Raw genomic sequence first — 11,008 nt, 5'->3', positions numbered from 1 at the left:
AAATCTTTTAAGGCCATTTCAAGACAAAGGTCTCAAGACCATATAGGCCAAGTTTGGAATGTATCGGGTTTAAGCTCTAGGAGTAGTTAACCCCTAAAATCATGAAAAAGGCATATTTTGAGGGATTGATTATAGCGCCCCCTAATGTTCAAACGTTATGAAAAAATTAAGGTAGGTTAAAGGTGTCCTTGTGGACATAGGCTACCAATTTGGTGAGGATAGTCCAAGTGATTTGGAAGTTAGGTGTCTTTACAAATAAGGCCACACCCCTTGGATGTTCATTGGTCCATATCTTCTCTACGCAATGACATATTAACTATCTTTCAAAGATTTATTATGGCATTGAACCGATAATGAACCACAGCAAGTTTTGTATGATTTGGATGAAGCGTTTCGGAGGAGTTAAACAAAAGGTGTTTTTAACAAAATTCAAAATGGCGGAAAATCTAAGTAGGCGGAGCTTAGGGGTCTGAGAGGCTTTTTTGTAGAGCTGCTCAATTCTGACCTCTGGACCAAATCTCAAGTCAATCGGTCATCGGGGGAAGAAAACTATTGCTACTGAAAAAGAAAGTTTGTAGGGGGCGCTATAGAGCCATTTCTTTATGTACTAATACGAAAACTCAATAATATGAAAATTTTCACCAGTCTGCTTCTGCATGTGGAATTTCACTCTGCTGGGGCGTACGATGTGCAGGGGACACGCTTGAAGAACGACAAAGCGTAATAATAATAATAATCGTTACAATAACAATAGGTTCCTCTACGACGAAGTCGACGAGGACCCTAATAACTTTATTTATATAGCACCTTTAAAAACAGAGTTTACAAAGTGCTCTACAGAGAATCAATGCAAAACAAATAGAATGGTAAGATACACATAGAAAATAGAAAAAACAGACAAACTAAATTAGGGGAACCAAAGAACTGCATAAAAGGACGACATCACTTAAAATCTGTTCTATAACAATGGGTTTAAGAAGTGATTTAAAAGAAGTTACTTTAATGATGCCAAGTATTTCTCTTCTGCTTTTCCAGAGGGGCCCTTCACACTACAGTGCTCCACACAAGAGATTAAACTCTGATCCCCCGTGCTTCTTTTCTCTAAACACGCACAATAGTGGGCAGATAGACCGACCATATGACCAGGAATTAATATAGAATAAAGAAAAGGACAAGGATTAAGTCACTCAGAAATGATTTGGTCACTTTTTGGACTTTGGATATTTTTTTAATAAGAGACCAGAAAAGCATTTTAGTACTTTTCCCTGAGTTCTCTTCATATATATATATATATAGCAACAAACAACTATTGTGACTGTACAGACATAGTGCAGTAAAGTCTAAATCCCTCTGTGTGATGTCATCAGATCTTCCCTCTGCACCTTTCACACATCAATCTGGGGAATTAGATTCTGCTCAGCTAACCGAGCGTGCTAATGGTGCCTTCAACACAGCGCCCGCGTGTGTATTTGTGTTTTGCGCTGATATGCTCGGACCCCTGCGTTTGTGTGTATTTTATCAGGTGGATACGGATGTTAAATAAACAGTGTTAGAATTATTAGTTCTCATGTCTTCCTATATTTGTACTCTTTGTTGGCAGTTTCTAATGACCTCTCAAGAAAGGTATTGAGTTAATATCTTTTGATCAGATATTTCCTAAAACGATACCGAACCCGATTTGTCACCATGAAGTCGTGAGCCGTCGATCCACACTGGCGAGTTCCATTTGTCTTTCTGAGGTAGTCGGATTTCTTACAGAATCCCAGTCTTAGGCAGTGATGAGCCTTAAAATCATTGTTTTAGTTAAGCTTAACCAAGTGTTTCGCAAAAGCATCAGCCCAATAATTTAATGTTCTACATTAATCACCTGATGAGAAGAATCGTGTTTTCATAAACATAAAAAAGCAACAGAAATGCTCCCAGTCTCGAATATCACCTTATATCGTATATCATATGACCTTAAATTTAAGTGATGTAAAATTACAAAAAAAAGTGTGAAATTAGAGGATGAGAATATGACATTAATATCAAAGTGAATTCATCTGTCAGTTTCTCCATCCTGGCTAATTTATGAGCATCAGTTCTGACTGAAGCTGTCCTGGTGGTATATTTGATCATCTGCGTCATCCATTTGCTTGTCATTTATGTTGACAAACTTAAATAAAGCAGTTGTGAAGCAGAAAAGACATATTAATGAATCCTACAGGAAGCATCACTTCTCATCATTTAAGGTTTAATGTCAGTATCTTCTGCCTGACGCAGCAGCTAAATCAAACAAAATCTCTCTGCAACCGACTCCCACCCAGGAACATGAATCATAACGAGCAGCAAAAATGTAGAACGGCATGAAGCTTTTCTATCTGCAAGGGTTACAGGTACTGGAACTCACAAGCACGACTCAGAATCAGATGGACAAGCAAAATACTTTCTCCAGTTTCAGGGAGTCAAAACCGGGAGGTCAGTCAAAACAGGCAAACAAATCCAAGGTCAAATCCAGGGTCAAATCCAGGGTCGGCGGGACAGGGTTAGCACAGGTAGATCAGAACACACAAGACAATCCAGCAAAGGACAAATGCAAATGAGGAGACCTAAGTAGTGAGAGACTAATGAGGAAACGGGCTGCAGGTGAGATGGGCGTGAGGACCAGGTGAAGGGAATGAGGGATAATCAGGTGTGACCAGGATCTGAAATGATGAGAGTTAATTGACCAGGCAGACAGGGGGAAAACAACTGATATGAAGGGGAATTGGTGACACTATAGAGCGTATTCACTCACGTGACCACAACAACCTTTGGCGGCCATGTTGGGGTCCATGCACGGCATTGTTTTGCTTTTTTTTATGCCGCTCTTCTTTAGAAATGACCATTATATCCTGAAGGAGACGCAATTTCAGTTCAAAGCGGCGTGCCTTGTGATTATGGTACTGTGCCTCACTGTTGGATGTGGGACTAATGATTCAGAATATGGGTTTATCAGCTCAACAAGACAGGCTATTACTTCAACTTGTCATGCATCTAATCCGGCTTCACTCGGCGTCTGAGCGTTAGGACTGTTCTCATGTGTTTCTGTTGACACATCGGGTTGTGGGCACGTTTCCATTGACACACTCGTCAATAATCTCTTTTTGCTTTTTCGCCGAGCGAAAATCAATGTTTCACTTGCGCAAAAGGAACTGTGGATGGAAACTTGGGAGGAAGCCATGTACATGGTAACTCCGTCGAGCGATGTCTGCCTTTACTCTGTGATTCATTTCAAGGTAAAATAAAACACTGATTCCATGGGAACAGCACTCAGCACGGCCAGCCAAACAGTCACTGCTGGTCCTGAAGGAGCTGGAAGCGGCTTCATCCAGACACTCGTCCTGGAGGCGGAGCTGTGCGACTACGGATCATATATGAACCCAGACACGGGGCGCTCGATGATCCGACATTTGTGGTATTTCCACAACAAGTATAACGCAGAAATAGTTGTTAATGTCCCATGGTCGATAGCGGAAATGAAAACTGTTTTACAGGAATGTGACCGGGCTATGTGCTGGTAACTAGGGGTAACTAGCGAATTAACCACAAAGTGTTGAGCGAGTAAAATCAGGTAAAAAAGCGTTGCGAATATTCAATTCCAAACGCTGAAATCTGTCTTTGGTAATGCAGAAGGACATGAGGTTGCTGGGCTCGTGATAATCAAACAGCGGACACGATAGCCAGGTCAACTTCTTCTGACATTTAATAAGTGGACCCCAAGATGGCGCGATTGAGATTCTGACGTCACGTGAATACGCTCTCTTGCATGGTTCATAAGACTTTGGGATGCATGTATTATTACAATGTAGCATGTCTTAAAGACACTTTAAACTTTAACGTGTGTTCAGCATCGTCAGCACCACAGACAGACCTTTTAAATACTGCTTTGAGAAAGATGTTCAGAAATTTAAGAGCAATCTTAGAAAATATCCGACATTTATAAGATTGATGATTAACGAGAAATGAAGTCGTGGCGTGAGCATTAAACATGTAGTTACAACATTAATAAAAACATTTCTGTAAATGTGCCAGTTAGCCAAGAGGCTGTTTTTGATATATTGTCCCAATAGGTAGATGTCATAAAACAAAAACATAAAATTACACATACAATGTTTGTACAATATTTACGCTTTCCAATGGGTACACAAACCATTAATGAGAATAGTGAGTACTCTTAGACATTGCCAAATACAAACAAGACATGCAACAAGAAGACTCAAATTCAAAACGGACAAAGTAAATAAAATAAAGGGAGAACTATGTTAAAATGTACAGAATAAAAACATCCAAGTCAGAGACACAGAACATAAAAGCATGCAGAGTAAATACAATATATGACAGCAGACACAGCCAAACAACAACAGAAGACATACATGCAGGTAGAGTGAAAGGTCGACCAGCAAAGGCAAGACATACAGATACCTGACAACAGACAGATTGGAGGAATGTACAATAACATGGCCTCTGTTTATTCAAATGTCAAAGTTTAAAAGCAAGTATTTCGTCCCTCAATTAAATAAAGTATTGTAATAAATTATCATGATCTATACATTGATCAAAAATAATACTGATCATAGTTGTGTCCCTATACCTCACACAAACCCCCATTTAGATGACAGATATATACTTTATTAATCCCCAAGGGGAAATTAGTTCTCTGCATTTAACCCATCCTTAGTTATTAAGGAGCAGTGGGCTGCAGTGATGCGCCCGGGAAGCAACTGGGGGTTCAGTGCCTTGCTCAAGGACACTTCGACTTGCAACTAATGGGGAGAGCGGGGATCGACCCGACAACCTTGGGGTTGCAGGACGACCCTCTTACCCCACTGAGCTACAGCCGCCCCTAATTTAAATAATCCATACTGTCCCTTTAAGGTTGACCTTCATACATCTGTCCACCACACAGCCTTAACATGCCTTCTACCTCCATTTAAATGATACTGCGTCTGTCTGTCTGTCTGTGTATGTATGTGTATGTATGTGTGTGTGTGTGTGTGTGGACTCACTGCTGGTCATGTGGGACACCTTCTCCAGCTTCTTGAGGACTGAGTCCATGCGGGACGACGTCTGGTCCATCTCGTCCCCGAAGTCGCCCAACATGCTGAAGAAGAGGACGTGTACTTTATATACTTTATATACTCTATATATATTATATACTTGATGTATATGTATTTGATACTTTATGAGTTTTATATATATATATATATATATACATGTACTTTATACGCCTCGATAACCACCAACATTAATCACGGAATTCCACAAGGTTCTGTGCTTGGACCAATTTTATTTACCTTATACATGCTTCCTTTGGGCAATATTATCAGGAAACACTCCATAAACTTTCATTGTTATGCAGATGATACTCAACTATATCTATCGATAAAACCAGAGGAGAGCAACCAACTCTGTAAAATTCAAGCATGTCTTAAAGACATAAAAACATGGATGACCTGCAACTTCTTGATGTTAAACTCAGACAAAACCGAAGTAATTTTAATCGGCCCTGAGCACTTCAGAGATCAATTATCTGGTGATGTGGTTTCTGTAGACGGCATTGCCCTGGCATCCAACACCACTGTAAAGAATCTTGGCGTTATCTTTGATCGGGACTTGTCCTTTAACTCCCACGTAAAGCAAATCTCAAGGACTGCATTCTTTCATCTACGTAATATTTCAAAAATCAGGCACATCTTGTCTCAAAAAGATGCAGAAAAATTGGTTCACGCGTTCGTTACTTCGAGACTGGATTACTGCAACTCCTTATTATCAAGCTGCTCTAATAAATCTCTTAGGCCCCTCCAGTTGATCCAGAATGCTGCAGCTCGTATTCTCACTAAAACTAAGAAAAGAGATCACATCACTCCTGCACTAGCTGCTCTGCACTGGCTCCCCGTAAAATCTAGAATCACTTTTAAAATTCTTCTCTTAACCTACAAAGCCTTGATTGGTGATGCTCCATCATATCTTAAGGAGCTTGTAGTACCATATTGCCCCACTAGAGAGCTGCGCTCACTAAATGCGAGACTACTTGTAGTTCCTAGAGTCTTAAAAAGTAGAATGGGAGCCAGAGCCTTTAGTTATCAAGCTCCTCTTTTATGGAACCAGCTTCCAATTTCAGTCCGGGAGGCAGACACAGTCACCTCGTTTAAGAGTAGACTTAAGACTTTCCTCTTCGACAGAGCTTATAGTTAGGGCTGAATCAGGTTCACCTTGGCCAGCCCCTTGATATGCTGCTATAGGCTTATAGCTGCATGGGGGACGTTTTAGGATGCACTGAGTACCTATCTCCTCTTTTTTTTCTCTCCTTAGGGATGAATTTTCATCTCTCCATCACACATTCCTAACTCTGCTTTCTCCCCGGAGTCCTTGTGACTTCACGTCTCATGGGGTCATCGGACCCTATGAGACGACATAGATCCTATCTGCCTGATGGATCATCGAGGTCTGGGTCGTGGAATTCCTGCTACCGACTACACCACTGCCCTGTTGAGACTCCGCCCACTCCTCCTCTCTACCGCCATCTGCCTGATGGATCGTGGAGGTCTCCATCGTGGAATATGCCTACTATGAACTATTCATACACTCTGTCATATTCATTGAATGTATTTTAACTCTAAATCTATCCTTCTGTACACATTACATCTATTGCACCTGTCCATCCTGGAGAGGGATCCTCCTCTGTTGCTCTCCTGAAGGTTTCTTCCTTTTTTTCCCCCCTGAATGGTTATTTGGGAGTTTTGCCTGGTCCGATGTGAGGTTTTGGGGCAGGGATGTCTATGTGTACAGATTGTAAAGCACTCCGAGACAAATTTGTAATTTGTGAAATTGGGCTATACAAATAAACTGAATTGAATTGAATATATATATATATATTATGTACTTTATAAATATTATGTACTTTGACTTTTACTGAAGCACATTTGTGATGAAGACGTTGAGAGGAGATCTGAAGCCCCTCCACCTGTTTGGTGGTTTAACGTGAATGAAAGGAGGCGGGGCCTATGTGATGATGTCATCGGTCCCGGTGATTCATAAAAGGAGATCACAGAGAGCGAGCTGCTCGCCGACGGCTGGCAGGAAGAGACGCGGCGGAGGGGGGCGCCTGAATGCAACGTCTAATTATGCACTGTGTGTGTGTGTGTGTGTGTGCGTGCGTGTGTGCCGTAGTTACCTGTTGTTGCGCCTGGATGTATCGGGAGTTGGCCGACACCAGGTGAGCCTCCAGACCTGTCCTGAGCTGAGGGACAAGTCGACAGAGCCTGGACACACACACACACACAATATTATGATATAACATTACCTTGTCCTGAAGGCATGCAGTTTATTTTTCCGTTACTCTGAACGTGTGTGTGCATCTCTGTGTGTGTGTAAACATCAACCAACCTCTCTATTCTTCTTCTCTGCCTGAGCCACAGCAGAAGGGCTGGACAGCTCACACAACACACACACACACACACACACACACACACACACACACACACACACACACACACACACACACACACACACACACACACACACACACACACACACACACACACACACACACACACACACACACACACACACACACACACACACACATCGTTACAGATGATGAAGGCCTGAACCAATCAGGAGTTCGGTAAAGTCAGAAAGATATTCACAGATTTGGACTTTGAAGATTGTTTCCATAAATTCTGACAAAATATTTATAATTATTTTAAAACACATTTCTCCAAAGTAAGAGGTGTAGTCCACTCATGGATCCCATTGAGAGTTATTTAATGATTTCACTCTACACTTGATAGTGAAGCTATTGAAGATGTTTTCCATAAAATCTGAAAAAATATTAATAATAATTATTCAAAATCTTTTTTCTCCAAAGTAAGAGGTGTAGTCCACTCATGTGGAGCCCATTGATGTAGGAAATGAATGGGTTCACTCTACACTTGATAACAGTGAAGCTATTGAAGATTTTTTCCATAGAATATTAAATAAAATTCATAATAATTATTTAAGATGAGTTTTTTTCAAAATAACAGCTGTAGTACAACACAGGGTGGCCATTTGACGTATGGTATACGTTATGTCAGCCTACACAATCTTTCAGGGGAGATGTTGAATATTTTTGGAATACGTTTTTTCTGGATTGCTTTTTGCAGACGGTCCCTGGGCTTAGGTCTCACAGCGGATCGCACATTGAGACCAACGTTATTCATCGATCTCGGAGACCGTCTTTTTTTGGTTGTGAAGGTTGTAGCTTGTTGTCGACATCACTACGGTCACAGAGAGGTGTTGTTTGTGTTTTAACTCCGTTTTGTGAGAGCGCTATTGAGCCGGGAAGTCCGAATCTGTTTATATCTTTCTAACTTTACTGAACTCCAGGCGCGGGGCCGAGGCAGGTAGATGGTGAATAGACTTGCTTTTATATATATGTATACGTATTCCAACCACTCGAAGCACGTCAACATGTACACACACACATTCACACCGATGACAAGATGCTGTTATGCAAGACTTCACGAGAAGTGAACTGAAGCTTGAAGGCATCATTCGTTTTATTAATTGTTTTATTGATTGTTTTATTTGGGACCTCGTGACGAGTTCGTCGTAGAGGGCTTTATCATATCCTAAAGTTGTTACATTTAGAGTGGCAGGACTGGCAAATCAGGACTGATTTGCCAGTCTTAAACCGGACAACCGCGGAGCACATCGACAACAACACAACAGTCTCATTTCCCAATAACAATTGTTTGTCATTGCTGGGAATAGGACACTGTATCCGGGGAGAGGGTTCAGGCTTTGAATGCGTTCCCGGTGTTACGGTTTAAGAAGCGACCGTGTTAACTGGCGACTTTGAACCGAACGCGTCTGTTGTTGTCGCAGTTAGACGGGTGTTGAACATAGGAAGAGAACACGGAGCTATACCGCCGGACACACATGCCGCCGTCAAACGGGAAACACCTCACTTAACGGGTGCACCGCGGGCTGTTGTGACGCGAGTGAGCTAACGGCTATACACGTAACACCGGGCTTACGGTAAACTTACGTGACCAAAATGCCTGTTTACCGACATCGTACCCAGCCGACACAGCGGGGTTTTCTCCGGTATCCACTCTGGTTCAGCTGGCGGAAAGCTCCCGGTCCCCTGCTCGATAGCTAAAGTTGTACAACATTAGCAGCTAACAATGTAAAACTGTAGCTTACGGTGAATGTGTTGGTAGACTGAGGCATGAGATCTCGCGAGAACCAATGAATGAGACTTCACTCACATGGCGGAGCCAGATCAAAGCGCATTCCATTGACGTCATAGAGTCCCTTGTCATGAAGGTGACCTTGATCTTTTTTTCTATATATCGGAGTAGGTATAGCCAGTAGCCATAGAGGTGCAGTTTTTTCTTGTACAAGTGGACGTATAAGATAAGATTAATTTCAGAGACCATTGATCAAGATTTATTCCAACAATGCTTAAGCGTTTGAAAAACATGTTTGGTTTTGCCGAAAGCAAAGAGGAAAACCAGGCACCCGATCCAAAGGGAATCAAGCTGGAAACTTCAGAATCCGGCGTGCAGCCAGCAAAAAGAAAAAGATCCAATCCAGAAATCAATGTGGAATATTCAGAATCAAGCATGCAGCCAGGAAAAAGAAAAAGATTGAATCCAGAATCCAGCGTGCACACAGCAACAGTAACATGGTTGAATCCACGAGAAATCAGCCCAAGCCCACACATCGTTGTCCGATCGAAAGAGGCATTAAACAACTGCCGTGGTAATATCTGCACAACACATGTGACGCAGTCGCTGAAAGTCATAGAGGCAAAGAGACTATTGCGTAGGCAAACAATTAAACGCAAGGCCCTGGAGAATGAAATAAAGTCTCAGAAAAATAAGATGGTCCAGTTGGGTAAAGAGGTACTGGCACTTAGAGAGATAAGTAAGCAGCATGTGAGAGAAAGATGTGAACAAAATCTGGAATGGACTTCGAATCAACATACAATAGCAGAGTTGGAGGAACAGAATCGGGTTCTTAGAAAGGACAATATACAGGTCTCTGAGACTCTCAAAAAGACAAATGTGGAACTCCAGAGAAAAAAGGCTGTGGAGGCAGAATACAAGTCTCAGGGAGAGAAGATGGCCCAAGAGCTGAAACAGACACAACAGGCCGCTTCTCTGCATAAGGTTCACAATAAAGCTATTGTAGTCAATTTGGAGAAACAAATCATGGTTCTTACAGCAACAAATGACACGCTGCAAGAGGATATAGATGAACTAGACACGTATCTGGTAGAGAAGATACACAATGCTGTATCACCATATCAAATGAGGGTGATCAGGTTGGAGAGAAATATCCTTTTCCTGAACGCCGACCTTAGCGCCGCCCTTGCAGCCGCCCCTGCAGCCGCCCCTGCATTCGCCCCTGCAGCCGCCCCTGCATTCGCCCCTGCAGATGATATTGAAATGGTTGACGCTGCATTCGCCCCTGCAGCCGCCCCTGCAGCCGCCCCTGCATTCGCCCCTGCAGCCACCGCCTATCCAAATGATATTGAAATGGCTGACGCTGCAGCCGGCCCTGCAATCGCCCCTGTGTACGCCTCTGCAGCCGCCCTTGCAGCCGCCCATGCATTCGCCGCCATTCCAAATTAAATTGAAATGGTTGACGCTGCAGCCGCCCCTGCAGCCGTCCCTGCAGCCGCCCCTGCATTCGCCCTTGCAGCCACCCCTGCATTCGCCGCTGCACCCCCCCGCCCCCCGCCAACCTTAACGCCGCCCCTGCAGCCACCGCCTTTCCCGGTGATCTGACTCCCTGTCCCGTCTCCGTCCCGGACGGCGCCGCTTCCTGGTGATCCGACTCCGTCCCGGCCGACTCCGGTTCCCCCTGTCCCGTCTCAGTCCCGGCCGACTCCTTGTCCTGGCCGACTCCCTGTCCCGTCTCCGTCCCGGACGGCGCCGCTTCCTGGTGATCCGACTCCGTCCCGGCCGACTCCGGTTCCCCTGTCCCGCCT

At 43.3% G+C, this 11,008-nt stretch overlaps 1 long non-coding RNA gene across 2 annotated transcripts; it reads right to left on the bottom strand.

Annotated features, from left to right (window-relative positions):
* Window positions 1-735: 735 nt before the first annotated feature.
* LOC130208432 (uncharacterized) lies at window positions 736-10,345 on the bottom strand. 2 transcript variants are annotated; one of them, XR_008834415.1, is made up of 5 exons: window positions 9,056-10,345; window positions 7,408-7,447; window positions 7,196-7,283; window positions 5,028-5,122; window positions 736-2,684 (listed from the first exon to the last, which is right to left on the bottom strand). It is a non-coding gene; the product is annotated as an uncharacterized LOC130208432 (long non-coding RNA). The 2 variants fall into 2 exon arrangements; XR_008834416.1 differs by having other exon boundaries at window positions 7,408-7,428; window positions 9,056-10,344.
* Between the last annotated feature and the right edge of the window lie 663 nt (window positions 10,346-11,008).

Source organism: Pseudoliparis swirei, chromosome 18, assembly GCF_029220125.1.
Source record: "Pseudoliparis swirei isolate HS2019 ecotype Mariana Trench chromosome 18, NWPU_hadal_v1, whole genome shotgun sequence".
Taxonomy (NCBI): Eukaryota; Metazoa; Chordata; class Actinopteri; order Perciformes; family Liparidae; genus Pseudoliparis; species Pseudoliparis swirei.
This window is presented reverse-complemented; position numbering and strand designations above follow the sequence as displayed.